The sequence below is a fragment of the Ranitomeya imitator genome, chromosome 1 (assembly GCF_032444005.1).
Source record: "Ranitomeya imitator isolate aRanImi1 chromosome 1, aRanImi1.pri, whole genome shotgun sequence".
Lineage (NCBI taxonomy): Eukaryota > Metazoa > Chordata > Amphibia > Anura > Dendrobatidae > Ranitomeya > Ranitomeya imitator.
The window spans coordinates 673,304,788-673,321,153 of record NC_091282.1 but is presented as its reverse complement, the minus strand read 5'-3'; positions in this window follow the sequence as shown (position 1 = coordinate 673,321,153).

The window sequence follows — 16,366 nt, the reverse complement described above, 5'->3', positions numbered from 1 at the left end:
TTTTTACTTTTTCCGTGTTCGTTTTTCACTCCTCTCCTTCCCAGAGCCATAACTTTTTTATTTTTCCGTCAATTTGGCCAACTGAGGGCTTATTTTTTGCGGGACGAGATGTACTTTTGAACGACATCATTGGTTTTAGCATGTCATGTACTAGAAAACGGGAAAAAAATTCCAAGTGCGGTGAAATTGCAAAAAAAGTGCAATCCCACACTTGTTTTTTGTTTGGCTTTTTTGCTAGGTTCACTAAATGCTAAAACTGACCTGCCGTTATGATTCTCCAGGTCAGTACAAGTTCATAGACACCTAACATGACTAGGTTATTTTTTAACTAAGTGGTGAAAAAAAAATCCAAACTTTGCTAAAAAAAAAAAAAAAAATTGCGCCATTTTCCGATACCCGTAGCGTCTCCATTTTTCATGATCTGGGGTCGGTTGAGGGCTTATTTTTTGCGTGCCGAGATGACGTTTTTAATGATAGCATTTTGGTGCTGATACGTTCTTTTGATCACCCGTTATTGCATTTTAATGCAATGTCGTGGCGACCAAAAAAACGTAATTCTGGCGTTTCGCATTTTTTTCTCGCTACGCCGTTTAGTGATCAGGTTAATGCTTTTTTTAATTGATAGATCGGGCGATTCTGAGCGCGGCGATACCAAATATGTGTAGATTTGATTTTTTTTAATTCATTTATTTTGATTAGGGCGAAAGGGGGGTGATTTAAACTTTTATATTTTTTTTATTTTTTTCACATTTTTTTAAACTTTTTTTTTTACTTTTGCCATGCTTCAATAGCCTCCATGGGAGGCTAGAAGCAGGCATAGCACGATCGTCTCTGCTACATAGCAGCGATCATCAGATCGTTGCTATGTAGCAGAATTGCAGGTGTGCTGTGAGCGCCGACCACAAGGTGGCGCTCACAGCTGCCGAGGATCAGTAACCATAGAGGTCTCAAGGACCTCTATGGTTACTATTCTGAAGCATCGCCGACCCCCAATCATGTGATGGGGTCGGCGATGACGTCATTTCCGGCCGCCCGGCCGGAAATGGTAGTTAAATGCTGCTGTCTGCGATTGACAGCGGCATTTAACTAGTTAATAGGTGCGGGCAGATCGCGATTCTGCCCGCGCCTATTACGGGCACATGTCAGCTGTTCAAAACAGCTGACATGTCCCGGCTTTGATGCGGGCTCACCGCGGAGCCCTGCATCAAAGCAGGAGATCTGACCTCATAGGCTATGTTGTGAGGTGAAATTTTAACCCCGCGCTTTCCAATTCACCAAACAATTTTTCCCCTATCTACATAATGGGGAAAAGTGAAAGGAAAAGTGTTAGAGGCAAATTGACAGCTGCCAGATGTGAACAAGGGGGACTTAAAGAATGAGAGCGATGGCGCCAAAGAGTATATACCGTACAGTTGCTAAGGTGGGGCCCCGACATGGGATACTCACCACACACGGGGATATGAACACATACACAAAATGCGCCACACACTACCACATGCTTGAACACATATTACCCTCAGCACACATTTCACCACACATATACCAACCTTGCCACATAAAAGTCGAAACACAAAAGTCGCCGCTCAAAACTCGCCACATGCAAAACTCGCCACATGCAAAAACTAGGCTCACGCAAAACTCGCCACAAGTGCAAAACTCACCTCATGGAAAACTCGCCACACGCAAAACTTGCACACGCGCAAAAATTGCCACATGCACAAAAGTTGCAACACATGCAAAAGTTGCCTCACACAAAATGTTACGACTGGCGGAACGCACCAAGTACAAGATGTTATGGTACCAGGTGTGTTCGCAGTCCGAGGTCCACCGTGCAGGTGAAAACCCTGCTGCTAGTAGAGAGGACGATATGGCGGTACAAAAATATACACACATGGGTTAACTTCACCCAGTGTGGAGGAAGCGAACCCTGTAGAGTCACAGGGCCGCGGTACCGCACAAAGAGCGCAAGCAAAGAGTCTCAGAACTCAATCCCAAGACTTAGGATTTGAGTTCATAAAGACCTCATGCGCTCGACACCACTACTGGGGTGTCAGAATGACAGAAAATAATATAATTAAGTGGCACAAGAGTGCGTGCGGTGCCGCACAAACGGACGCTGCTAACCACCCAGGCTTGGGTCAGGTAAGCGCACGGCGCCGTACAGGCGGTCACAGCAACTAGACGCTGTTATGTGTGTAACGTGCTGTTGGATAAGTCGGGCGCTAGATAGCAAACATACACCTTCCGCGAACAGTCATCCAATAGGGAGGGTTATTTAAAGAGCGACTTTCACTCACAACACACACACATATTATCAAGACAATACTAGCGCATGGCCGTGCGGTCATGCGCAGCTTATATAGTTGCAGCACAGGAAGCTGCTACTGAAGTTTTGCCCTTTCAGGACCTTCCAGGAGGACCAATGGGATGTGCTGCAATACCTGAGCATGTGACCCTCGATCTCCAACGGGAGATCCTGCCCTGGGCATGCTCAGACAGAGAAAAGCAGGACTTAGATCCAGAAACGTCCACTCGCCGCTGCCCAGCACTGGCTTCAATGGCAGATGCAGGAAAAGCAGCAGTAAGGCTGGTTTCACACTTGCGTTTTTGAACGCATGCGTTTTTAAAAAAAAACGCATGGTACAAAAACGCATGTAAACGCATGTAAACGCTGCGTTTTTTTTGACGCACTCGTTTAACGCGTGCGTTAAAAAAACGCAGCGTTTGCACGCGTTTACAAGCGTTTTTGCATGCGTTTGCGTTTTTTGGGGGATTTTCAAAAAAAAAAAAAATTAAAAAAAAAGGTTACCAGACACAACCAATGGGAATAGAGAGGGCGTACATGATTGGCAATCAATATATAGACCCTAGGGGTACAGAAATTTTCAGAGCTTGCTACTGTTTCCGGTGTCATGATGGATCTTTCAATGGCGAACTTTTATTTCAAACTGGAGTTCAGCTTCAAGATTTTCCTTGCCTGTGTTTTTGCTTAGGAGCAAGACCGAAACCGCCAAAGATGGAGAAGGAGACAGCGTCGGCGTTTTTGGAGGCACCCCATCATTGAAGTGCGTGAGACCCGTGGAGCATATCACACGCTCTATGCGGAGCTGAATGCCAACCCGGAGAAATTCCAGGATTACACCAGAATGTCTCAAGATTCTTTCCGGGATTTACTGTCTCGTGTAGAAGGTTCCATACGGCGACAGGACACACGGCTCCGTAGAGCAATTCCACCTGAGGAACGTCTGTTAGTGACATTACGGTACGCTCCAAAACTAAACCAATGACAGTCCAAATTTTTGGTTATGACATGTATTTTTGGTTGTTTTTTTACCTTTTTCTTATTTAAAAACACCATTAAGAGCCGATTTTAAATGTTTTTTTTGTTTCCTTTTCTTCTAGATTTCTGGCCACAGGAGAGAGTTTATCTTCCCTGCACTTCCAATACCGCCTTGGAATCTCAACCCTGTCCGGAATTGTTGTGGACACCTGTCGTGCGTTATGGAATGTACTCCATGAGGAGTTTATACCCGTACCCACCGTGGACATGTGGCGGGAAATATCAAAAACATTTTTGAACGTGTGTGATTTTCCAAACTGTTTAGGGGCGGTGGACGGGAAGCACATCTGCATTGTTAAACCTGCCAGAACCGGATCTGAATTTTTTAATTATAAAAAATATTTTTCGGTAGTGCTCATGGCAATAGTGGATGCGGAGTGTCGCTTCATCGCCGTGGACATTGAAGCTTTTGGCCGTGGCAATGATTCCCAGACCTTCAAGAGCTCGGATATGGGCCGTCGGGTATATGGCAACAATTTTAATTTTCCCCCTCCACAGCCTCTCCCCAACACTCAAGGCCCACCGCTGCCATTTGTTATGGTTGGGGATGAGGCCTTCCAGATGTGTGAAAATCTACTGAAGCCCTATTCTAGTAGGGACTTGGACCACACACGTAGAATATTCAACTACAGACTGACCAGGGCCAGAAGAACCGTAGAGTGCAGCTTTGGCATTCTGGTTGCTAAATGGCGCATTCTTGCAACAGCCATCAATCTAAAAGTGGAAACAGTGGACGAGGTGGTCAAAGCCTGTGTGGTTCTACACAATTATATAATGGCTAAGGAGCGACCCCACATTGAACTTGATGAACCAGTCTCACACCCATTGCCAGATTTTCAGCATCACCCGATGCGGTCAACTGCAGCCGTTGGTCTTATGCGGGACCAATTTGCGGCCTATTTTGTGTCCGATATTGGACGGGTTTCATGGCAGGACAATGTTGTTTAAATGTCCTGTTGTATGTTAATGTTTACCAATTATTAAATACTGATACAAATTTTTCTAATTAATAAACTTTTTTGTGTTCACCAGGTCTCCTGTCTTTTTCCTCTCTAAAAAAAGGTTGAACTAAGATGGGCAGTAGATATGTATATCATAATTTGTAATCCAAAACCAGGAGTGGGTGATAGTTGATGAGGTAATAATTAGATTTTTTTAATCATAATTGACCTCTGTTGCACTCCCTATTTTGGTTTACAAAGAATGATATAAACACGCATACTTATAATAATGTAACCAGATTTAAATTTATTTATTGGTAATCTTCTTGACGTCATTGCGTCAAGACTGGCACGCTCTCTATACCCGTCAAGTCAAGTGTAAGAAATAATGAATTCATGATGAACATATACATGATCATGAATTCAAAATTCTACACCTGCCCAGGTGAGGATAGATAGTTAGCGTGTGCCAACCCTTGTCCCATCAGTTTGACAAACATTTTCACATAATGTGCTATATAGAATATGGTGAATATACAAGTCAGTAATCAACTAAACAGGTCAGGTGTCTATTTTGACATCTGACCGGTTCAGTTGAGTTCTGAACTTGATTGCCACCATTTTCTCTTTGTACAGTGACACTACACTAGTTAAAAATTAAAAATAAGAGTATGGAAATAACTACTATTTTTTTGGCCAACTCATATCTGTATACTAAAGAAACACATATAGATGTTGTCTGGTATTTTATACTACTGGAGATATGTGTAGGCCAAAAGAATAAGTGTGTGACGAAGTTTATTGGTGTGTATTGAGAGCGGTGAAAGACACAATAAACCAAACATAATTGTTGCAAATAAACTTTTTTTTTATTGAGGAAAAACAAAACAAATTTATTTTTTGGTACCGCGCCGGGTTGAACCACGCCGGCTTGGGGTTGAGTGACGTAACTGGGGGGTATTCAGAACTGAAGCCTGGCTCACCGTGGAGGAGGCCGAGGTGGCAGGAGAATGGGCAAGAAAACTTGAAGGGTCTGGAAGTTCAGGGATGGGGCTTAAAACATGAGGGGCTTGAGACACACTGGAAGGTTGAGACACATCGGTAGGTGATGGGGGAGGAATAATCAAAGTTTTTGTTTTTTATGCGTTTTGCCAGTTTTACGTTGGGTTTTCCGGGTTGGGGGAAGTCTTCTTGGGCTAGGTTGTAAAGTGTGGGCGGGAGACACGTCAGGACCCGGCTCCACAATTACACAGTCAGTCTCCATTGTGGAGCGCTCGGCAATGTCTGAGTCCAATGGAGGGAAAGATAAAGTCCCGCCTGGGTCCTGGTGCCTCGTTGGGGGGGGGGAAAACAAAAACCCTCCCAGGATCCTGGTGCCTCGTTGGGGGGGGAACATAACACCCTCCCAGTGTCCTGGTGCATCGTTGGGGGGGGGGAACATAAAGCCATGGATGGGTCCTGCTGCATCGGGGTGGGTCCTGTCCGGAAAGGTATGGCTTGGTCGTGCTGCATCATGGGGGGCCCGGTACGATACGCCATGGATGGGCCCTGCTGCATCGGGGTGGGTCCTGTCCGGAAAGGTATGGCTTGGTCGTGCTGCATCATGGGGGGCCCGGTGCGATACGCCATGGATGGGTCCTGCTGCATCGGGGGGTGTCCTGCCCGGAAAGCAACGCCTCGGTCCTGCTGCATCGGGGGTGGGCCGGTCCGATATTGCATGCATGGGTCCTGCTGCATCAGGAGGGTGCCGGGCCGATAAGCCACGCCCGGGTCCTGCGTCATCGTGGTGTCAGCGGAGGAGGTCCAAGCCAGAGCAGCGGTCGTCACGGTGGTGGCGGTGGGATGTCCAACAGCACTCGTCATCGTGTTGGCGCTGTAGTGGAGTACACCTGTAGAGGGAATAGAGGTGGCCGTGCAGTGGTATGCAGCAGAGGTAGGAATAGTGTTTACTTGTGACAGTGACGGCACAGTTGGATATGCCGCCACATTACGACTCTGACTCTGCTGCATAGCCTGCACAAAAGCAACATTGCAGGCCTGCATCACACTCAGCTGGAGATCAGGGCTAAGGTGTTCCGACATGCCCTGTTCGATTTGATTAAAAAAATGATGAGCTGGCTTCTGGAGGTCGGCTTTCACTTGATCAACGCTTTTGGCGACATCCTGGATGCGGCACTCTAACAGGTTATGAGACACATCCATTCTGTCACATAAAGCCTTGATAGCTTCGTGTAAAACCAAGCTCAAGTGCAAAAACTCGGGCATGAGGGACCTATCCGAAGCCCTCTGTCGCTGCCGGGATGAGCCCGCAAAAATGGGTGCAGCGAAAGAGGACTGCGAAAGGGGAAGACCTGATGGGCCAGCCCCCTGGTCTCCAGTGAGTGTGGAAGACCCACCTGGTGCTGCGCTGCTGGATGGCTGGGACGGGTCCGTGGCTGCCGGCTGAAGGACCGCTCCAGAACCTGTGGCGACAGTCGTGCAGTGTGTGCTGTGAAAAAAGAAAACAGAAAATTAATACCAAACTATAACAAGACGGTACATCCTGTGGAATTAAAAATGACAGATTATGTCAATGCAGTACAACCGGAGGCATGTGAGAAATACTTACGTTCTCATGAGAAGGACCGGTCTCAGGAAGGCCAACACACGGTGGTATTTGTAGAGCCGGTGCCTTGCTCCGGAACCACTAGCTGCACTCTTCTCTGCACGCAGGTCCTTGTTGAAGCGGTCCTTCATGGAACGCCAACGTGTCCTTACTTTGTCCACTGTGAAATAACAATAAAATATAATGGTCAGAATAAGGACTTTTGCCCGTGCTCTCGTGACTGTGTGTGATGACAGAAACTACGAAAAGTTTCTTTCATCACACACAGTCAAGAGAGCATGGCCAAGGTCTGTTGCTTCACACTACCGTGCAATACTTACCAAATGCATTACGGACCCGTGGCGGGGAATTCTCCCAGCCATCCCACAACGCTTGGGCCACCTCACTCCACAAACGACGGAGAACACTATTGACGGCGTGCTGTTGATCCCGGCTGTCCCACAACGGGACTCGCTCCTGGACCAGACTGATCAGCAGGTCATTATCAATCCGGTCGTCGTCCCGTTGTGAAACCTAAAATTAAAAGAAAATCATTTAAGTTTGCTCAACCACATTTGGAAAAAATAAGACACGAAGATGAGAAAGGGCAGGAATATGAAAGACAACTTTCAGAAAAGGATGATACAAGAAAAATGTAAAGAAAAACAAGGGTACAGAAAGGAAGTTAAAAGAATATTACAATAAGGACAGTCTGCCTGGTATACATACCCGCTGCCCTCTTCCACCTGGACCTTGACTCCGCTGCTCAGTACCTCTCTGTCCCTCAGTTGAAGTGCTCTATAAAATTAAAAAAAAAAAATTGCCTCATGTGTCGATGTGACAGTCAATACTTACCAAGCTGACGGACAAAAAACTTACCTCGCTCACGTGATCCACTTCTGATTGACGTGGCTGGAACTCCTCATCAGATGAGGAAACCGGAGAAGACATTCTGATGCGTGTTGAAAGAAAAAAATTGAAGAAATTAGGACATGTAGATCCAAAAAATTGAAAATGAATGCATTGGCTAGGATATACTCACATTGCTCTGTGTCTTGTCCATCAATGCGTCCGGGCAGGGTGCTGTCTTCTTTGGAGTCTGATGAGAAGTGACCAGAAACTTCCCCCAACCTTCCTTTTATAACCCTGCTGCTATGGGGGAGGCTTATCAGTGTCTAGACATCCTTATCTACAGTTAATTCAATGGTGCCAAAAAAAACGCATGCGTCAAAAAAACGCATGCAAACGCATGTCCAAAAAAACGCATGCGTCCCCATTGACTCCAATGCATTTTTTGTCAAAAAAAAAAACGCATGTAAACGCATGCGTTTTTTTTGGTAAAAAAAAACGCCCCTCAAAATACTACAAGTTGCATTTTATAAAATGAACGCACAGGATTAACCTGCTCGAGGACCTTGAACGGACCCAAGTAGCGAGGAGCAAATTTAGTTGACTCAACTCGCAGCCACACCAAGTCGCCAGGAGCAAAGGTCGGAGCGGGGCACCGATGAGCATCGGCGGAGGACCTCATTCTCTCCTTAGAGGCCCGAATGGCATCCTGAGTGCGGTCCCAAATATCCCGTGCCTCCACAGCCCAGTCTGCCACCCTGGAGTCAGCGGAAGACACGGGCATAGGCACAGGTACCCGTGGATGCTGACCATAGTTGAGGAGGAATGGGGTTTGTCCAGTGGAGTCGGCTACGGCGTTGTTCAGTGCAAACTCTGTCCATAATAGCAAGGATGCCCAGTCATCCTGCCTGGCTGAAACAAAATGTCGCAGGTATGTGACCAAGGTCTGGTTGGCCCTCTCTACCAACCCATTCGTCTCGGGATGATAAGCGGAAGAGAGATTCAACTCAATACTGAGAAGACGACAAAGCTCTCTCCAGAACCGAGACGCAAACTGGGGACCCCGGTCACTGACAATTTTGTCAGGCATACCATGTAGGCGGAAGATGTGTTTAATGAACAACGCTGCCAAGGCCCGTGCAGAAGGTAACCGTGGTAGCGGCACCAAATGCACCATTTTTGAGAAATGATCGGTGATGACCCAAATGATGGTACAGCCGCGAGACTTGGGTAAACCCACAACAAAGTCCATCCCGACCATCTCCCAGGGTCTATCTGCCACCGGCAAGGGATAGAGCAACCCAGCTGGCCTTTGACGCGGAGATTTATTTTTGGCGCAGGAAACACACGCCAGAATATAATCCCTGACATCCCGGACCATATGCGGCCACCAGTACGTCCTCGCCAGTAGCTCAGATGTTCTCTTTGTCCCAAAGTGTCCACCCACCCTGGACGAATGAGCCCAAGAGAGAACCTCCGGTCGCAAATTAATGGGCACAAAAGTCTTGCCCGGAGGAACAGACTCTAGCAAAACCGGCGCTACGGTTCTCAGGCTCTCGGAAGGGACAATAAGCCGAGGCTCCTCTTCCTCTTCCTCAGTTGACATAAGGGAGCGAGAGAGAGTGTCAGCACGGATATTCTTCTCCCCGGCGAGATAATGAAGGGAAAAGTGGGAGAAGAACAAGGACCATCTGGCCTGGCGAGAATTTAGCCGCTGGGCTGTTTGCAAATAGACCAAATTTTTGTGGTCCGTGTAAACTTGGAAGGGAAACCGCGCACCTTCCAGAAGGTGTCTCCACTCCGAAAAGGCCAACTTCATTGCTAGCAACTCCCTGTCCCCGATGGAGTAGTTTCTCTCCGCTGGCGTGAAGGTCTTAGAGAAGAAGAAGCATGGATGCTTCCGACCTTGAGCATCCTTTTGATAGAGGACTGCTCCAGCACCAACGGACGAGGCATCCACCTCCATTAGGAATGGCTTATCCACATCGGGACGATGTAAGATGGGAGCGCTAGCAAAGTGGGACTTAATAGAAGTGAAGGCCTTGGAGACCTCTTCCGACCACAATTTGGGATTCGCTCCCTTCTTGGTGAGGGCCACCAAGGGAGCTACCAGAGTTGAGAAGTGGGGAATGAACTGGTGGTAATAGTTTATGAACCCCATAAAGCGCTGCACCGCTTTAAGAGAATGGGGCTCTTGCCAGTCCATCACAGCCTGTAGTTTGGCAGGATCCATAGCCAATCCCTGGGCGGAGATGATATAGCCCAGGAAGGTAAGGACTCCTGCTCAAACACACACTTCTCCAACTTCGCATAAAGAGAGTTTGCCCGTAGGAGGTCAAAGACTCTGCCAACATCTCTCCGGTGGGAGTCAATATCTGGAGAAAAGATGAGAATATCATCCAGATAGACTACAACTGAGGTGGAAAGCATATCCCGGATGATGTCGTTGACAAAGTCTTGGAAAACGGCTGGGGCATTACAGAGCCCGAAGGGCATCACCAGATACTCATAGTGCCCATCTCTGGTGTTAAACGTGGTTTTCCATTCGTCCCCCTCACGGATGCAAATCAGGTTTTAAGCACCCCGCAGATCTAGTTTACTAAACACTCTAGCTCCCCGAAGCCTATCGAAAAGCTCAGAGATCAAAGGCAAAGGGTACTCGTTCTTAACTGTGATAGCATTAAGTCCCCTGTAGTCTATACATGGACGTAGTTCTCCATTCTTCTTCTGCACGAGAAAGAACCCTGCCCCAGCAGGTGACACTGACTTCCTGATGAACCCTCTTGCCAGATTCTCTTGAATGTACTGAGACATTGCCTCCGTCTCCGGGAGAGATAGTGGATAGACTCGACCCCGGGGAGGCTCAGCACCAGGCAAGAGATCAATAGGACAGTCATATGGGCGATGGGGCGGAAGGATCTCCGCCGCCTTTTTGGAGAACACGTCTGCATAAGACCAATATTGCTTGGGGAGAGAGGAAAGATCTGCGGGTACCTCTGTAGTAGCAACCTGAACGCACTCTCGATGACACCTGTTCCCACAAGATTCACCCCATCCCAGAATTCTGCCTGAGGACCACTCGATGTGAGGAGAGTGGTACCGTAACCAAGGTATCCCCAAGAGAACCTCATCAATTCCCTCAGGAATGATGAGTAGAGATATAATCTCCTGATGAGATGGTGACATGGACAGAGTAAAAGGGATAGTTTGATGTGTAATCTGTGTGGGCAGTGTCGACCCATTCACCACTCGTACCGTTACTGGTTGAGATAGCATGACCAGGGGAATTGCGTGACGTTGGGCGAAGGCAGAAGACATAAAATTGCCCTCTGCCCCAGAATCCACGCAGAGTTCTACCGAGTGGGAGGATGAGCCTAATGTTATTGTCCCCTTAAAGGACAATTTGGAGGCAAACGTCGCCGTGTCTAGTGCACCTCCACCAACTACCACTAGACGCTGACGTTTCCTCGACCGCTGGAGACATCTGGAGGCAAGATGTCCTGACTGTTGGCAAAGATGACAAATCTGGAGTGCACGAGCGGTCTGGGACTTAGATCCCGCTCGTGACACTACCACAGGCTCATGGGACTCAGGAGCCTGGTCTGGAGATTCCAAAGGTTTGGCGAAGGTGGGAGCCAGCCGAAACCTCTGCCTACACTGGGCTCGCTCTAACCTCTGCTCGTGAAAACGGAGATCAATGCGAATGGATAGAGTTATTAATTCCTCCAGTGTGGCGGGAATCTCCCTAGTGGCCAGGGCGTCCTTAACGTGGTCAGCCAGCCCCCTCCAAAATATAGGAATGAGGGCTTTATCCGACCACTCCAGCTCAGATGCTAAGGTGCGGAAGTGGACGGCAAAATGGCTGACCAAGGACGAGCCCTGAGTCAATGCCAACAGTTGGAGCGCCGTATCATGGGTGACACAAGTTCCTAAAAAGACCTGTTTCAGAGTGCTCAGAAACAACGGAGCACTCTGCACCACATGATCGTCACGCTCCCATAGCGGCGTAGCCCACTGCAACGCCCTGTCCGATAGAAGAGAGACAATAAACCCCACCTTAGCCCGCTCTGTAGGGAAACGAGAGGCCAGCAGCTCGAGATGGATAGAGCACTGACTCACGAAACCCCTACAAGACTTACTGTCACCAGAGAATTTCTCTGGTAGCGGGAGGCGGGTTAGAGTCGGGACAGGAGCGGCAGTGGACAAGGTGGCTGCAGCAACACTAGCAGCCTGAACAGCGACAGCAGTGACATCCACAGCTGAGGTTGAACGCTCAAGAGCCACCAACCTTCCCTCCAGCTGCTGGATGTACCGCTGAGAACGCTGATCGTCCATCATCTACTAGCCAGACCTTGGCGCTAGTATTATGTTACGACTGGCGGAACGCACCAAGTACAAGATGTTATGGTACCAGGTGTGTTCGCAGTCCGAGGTCCACCGTGCAGGTGAAAACCCTGCTGCTAGTAGAGAGGACGATATGGCGGTACAAAAATATACACACATGGGTTAACTTCACCCAGTGTGGAGGAAGCGAACCCTGTAGAGTCACAGGGCCACGGTACCGCACAAAGAGCGCAAGCAAAGAGTCTCAGAACTCAATCCCAAGACTTAGGATTTGAGTTCATAAAGACCTCATGCGCTCGACACCACTACTGGGGTGTCAGAATGACAGAAAATAATATAATTAAGTGGCACAAGAGTGCGTGCGGTGCCGCACAAACGGACGCCGCTAACCACCCAGGCTTGGGTCAGGTAAGCGCACGGCGCCGTACAGGCGGTCACAGCAACTAGACGCTGTTATGTGTGTAACGTGCTGTTGGATAAGTCGGGCGCTAGATAGCAAACATACACCTTCCGCGAACAGTCATCCAATAGGGAGGGTTATTTAAAGAGCGACTTTCACTCACAACACACACACATATTATCAAGACAATACTAGCGCATGGCCGTGCGGTCATGCGCAGCTTATATAGTTGCAGCACAGGAAGCTGCTACTGAAGTTTTGCCCTTTCAGGACCTTCCAGGAGGACCAATGGGATGTGCTGCAATACCTGAGCATGTGACCCTCGATCTCCAACGGGAGATCCTGCCCTGGGCATGCTCAGACAGAGAAAAGCAGGACTTAGATCCAGAAACGTCCACTCGCCGCTGCCCAGCACTGGCTTCAATAGCAGAAGCAGGAAAAGCAGCAGTAACTCTTTGCACAGAGTCAGACTGAGCGAGACGCTGGAATCAACGTCCCTGCTGAGCAGACTCCACTGCGGCTGGAGAAGAATGGGAGACCGCAGCGGAGACGGATCGAGATTCCCCCTGTGCAGCAGAGGAAACTCGACTCCTAACACAAAACTTGCACATACTCAAAAGGCACCACACATAAAACTCGCCACGCGCAAAACTCGCCATGCGCAAAACTTGCTGCACACAACTTGCTACACTAACCTGTCACATGCAACTCGACACACAAAAAGTTCCTACACGCATGTTGCCACACAAAACTCATCTCACAAAAGTCGCTACATGCATGTCGCCACACGCAACTCAACACACACAACTTGACAAACGAAACTCGCCCTAAAACACACACAAGTCTGGTATTATCCTTCAAAAATAAAAATCTGATTAATAAGCAGACAAACTACAAGAGCAACAAATGTACCATATAGGAAATATGGCAGCTGTCAGTCACATGACCTGTCTATTATGTGTATGTGTGAGCTAATATATACTGCCAGGGGGAGGGCATCCTGTTGGCTGGGGATTTATCAGGCTGCCAATTTAGCTTACAAATACTGAGGTAAAAATACTGAGCAAATAACGTGTGAACGAGGTCTAATACAGGAGGATATGACATACAGGTATATACTATATACAGGGGAGATGACACACAGGTATATACTATATAGAGGAGGAGATGACATACAGGTACATAATATATACAAGAGGAGATGACATACAGGTATATACTCTATACAGGAGATGACACACAGGTATATACTATATACAGGAGCAGATGACCTACAGGTATATACTATATACAAGAGGAGATTACATACAGGTATATGCTATATATAGAAGATGACATACAGGTATATACTATATACAGGAGGAGCTTACACACAGATATATACTATATACAGGAGAGATGACACACAGGTATATACTATATATAGAAGGAGATGACATACAGGTATATACTATATATAGGAGGAGATGACATACAGGTATATACTATATACAGGGCAGATGACACACAGCAGGTATATACTATATACAGGGGAGATGACATACAGGTATATACTATATATAGGAGATGACATACAGGTGTATACTATATATAAGGGAGATGACAAACATGTATATACTGAGGTGAAAATGAGAGGTGTGAGGTGAAAATGAAAAGGTGTGAGAGCAAAATGAGAGGAATGAGGGAAAATAGTGGAGTGATCGGAAAATGACAGATGTGAGGTCGAAATGACAAGTGTTAGGGGGGAATGAGAGGAGTGAGGGAGAAAATGAGAGGTGTGAGGGAGAGAATGAGAGATGTGAGGGGGAAAATGAAAGGTATGATTGGGAAAATGAGAGGCGTGATGAGAAAATATGAGAAGTGAGGTGCTATAACTAACCACAGATATTTACTATGACCAGGTAATGCCGGGCTCTTCAGTTAGTATATATATATAAAAGAAAAACAGCACAAAATTGAAAAAAAATGGGCTTTAGGCCGGGATCACACATGCGAGAAACACGTCCGTGTCTCGCATGTGAAATCCAAGCTGTGGCGCCGGCACTGTGGAGCGGAGCGTGCAGCTCCATGTGTTGCTATGCGGCCGCACGCTCAGCTCTGAAGTGCCGGCGCCAGAGCCTGGATTTCACATGCGAGACACGGACGTGTTTCTCACATGTGTGATCCCGGCCTTAATGCCTGAACGGCGTGGCCACGCCGTTCAGGCATTAAAGCCCTTTTTTTTTTTCATTTTTTGTGCTGTTTTCCTTTTTTGTTTTTATTATTGGAAGCCATTTGAACATTGGTTTGGAAAGCGCTGCACGACAATTGTGGTAATATTGTATGCTGTTCCAATTTTGACTGTAAAAGTGCCAGGTATTTAAAGAGTATACATAATTATAATCATTTGCATTAATCTTCATTGTAAGGTAACGTTCACACTAGCGTTATGCTAGTTTGCGTCGGGTTTGCGTCGGGCGACGCAGCAGCGACGCATGCGTCATGCGCCCCTATATTTAACATGGGGGACGCATGCGTTTTTGTTTGTTGCGTTGTGCGACGCATGCGTCTTTTTTGCCGCAAGCATCGGACCAAGAAAATGCAACAAGTTGCATTTTTCTTGCGTCCGAATTTTGGCAAAAAACGACGCATGCGTCGCAAAACGCAGCGTTTTTGCGTGCGTTTTGGTGCGTTTTTGCGTGCGTCGTGCGTTGCGTCGCCGACGCAGTGGCGCATAACGCTAGTGTGAACGTAGCCTAAGAGCATGTATTTACATTATAATTAACATGCATACAGTGCAGGCAGTGATACAGGAATTATTCATCACATAAAGTGCAGTGCATAGATATAGATAAAGAAGGCATTGAAAAATATGCGTTTAAACAACAAATGATAAAACAGGTGTATAGCCTTGTTAATCACATCCATGACTTGTCCCACTCTCTTGGGTAAAGGCAAAAATATCCAAGTAAACAGCATGTTACAAAGGAACGAAACCTCAGCGTTACTAAGGCCGGTTTCACACGTCAGTGGCCCACCCACCCCCTGTGCGGCCCCCCGCTGTTGTTAAAATACTCACCTGGCTTCCTCGCTGGCGCTGCTTCCTGTCCTAGCCACATCTTCTACTGTATGAGCAGTCACGTGGGGCCGCCCATTACAATCATGAATATGCGGCTCCACTTCCCATAGGGGTGGAGCCGCATATTCATTACTGTGAATGAGCGTCCCCACGTGACCGCTCATACAGTAGAAGGTGCGGCCAGGACAGGAAGCAGCGCCAGCCAGTGAGGGAGCCGGGTGAGTATTTTAAAAACAGCGGGCGGGCGCACAGGGGTGGAAGGGGGGTGGGAGGGGGGTGGGCACATGGATATTTATTTTAAACACGATTATTCATATCTTCTCTACAGCAAACGCTGCTGCAGGGAAGATATGAATCGCGGCTTCAGCACCAGATGCTGGTGCGTGTGGTACCCAGCACGGTGCGTGTGGTACCCAGATGGCACACGGGCGGCACACGTGTGCCACATGTGTGCCACACTGATGTGCCACAGAAACTCACCAGCACACGGACACGGATTATTCCGGTACCGATTTTTCCGGTACTGGAATTATCTGGATGTGTGAGACTGCCCTAAGACTCATTTTCAAACATGTTTCAAAGAGGATTAAAATTAAAATTAGATATTAGAAGAGCTGGGAAAACTGGAGAACACCCCCCATTAGCTGGGGCTGGCAACTCACCACACAGAGGATGGGGGTGACACAAGCCTCACTAAAGAAATGTGTCTCAACCCCAAATTCTCAAATGGATAATATACCCCTCTAAAGCAACATCTTACATCTTTTCAATGGAGGGAATTATCCCCAAATCACAGAAGGTCCCTTGTGCCAAGAGTAAATATATCTACATGTTATTGTTCGATCTCAAT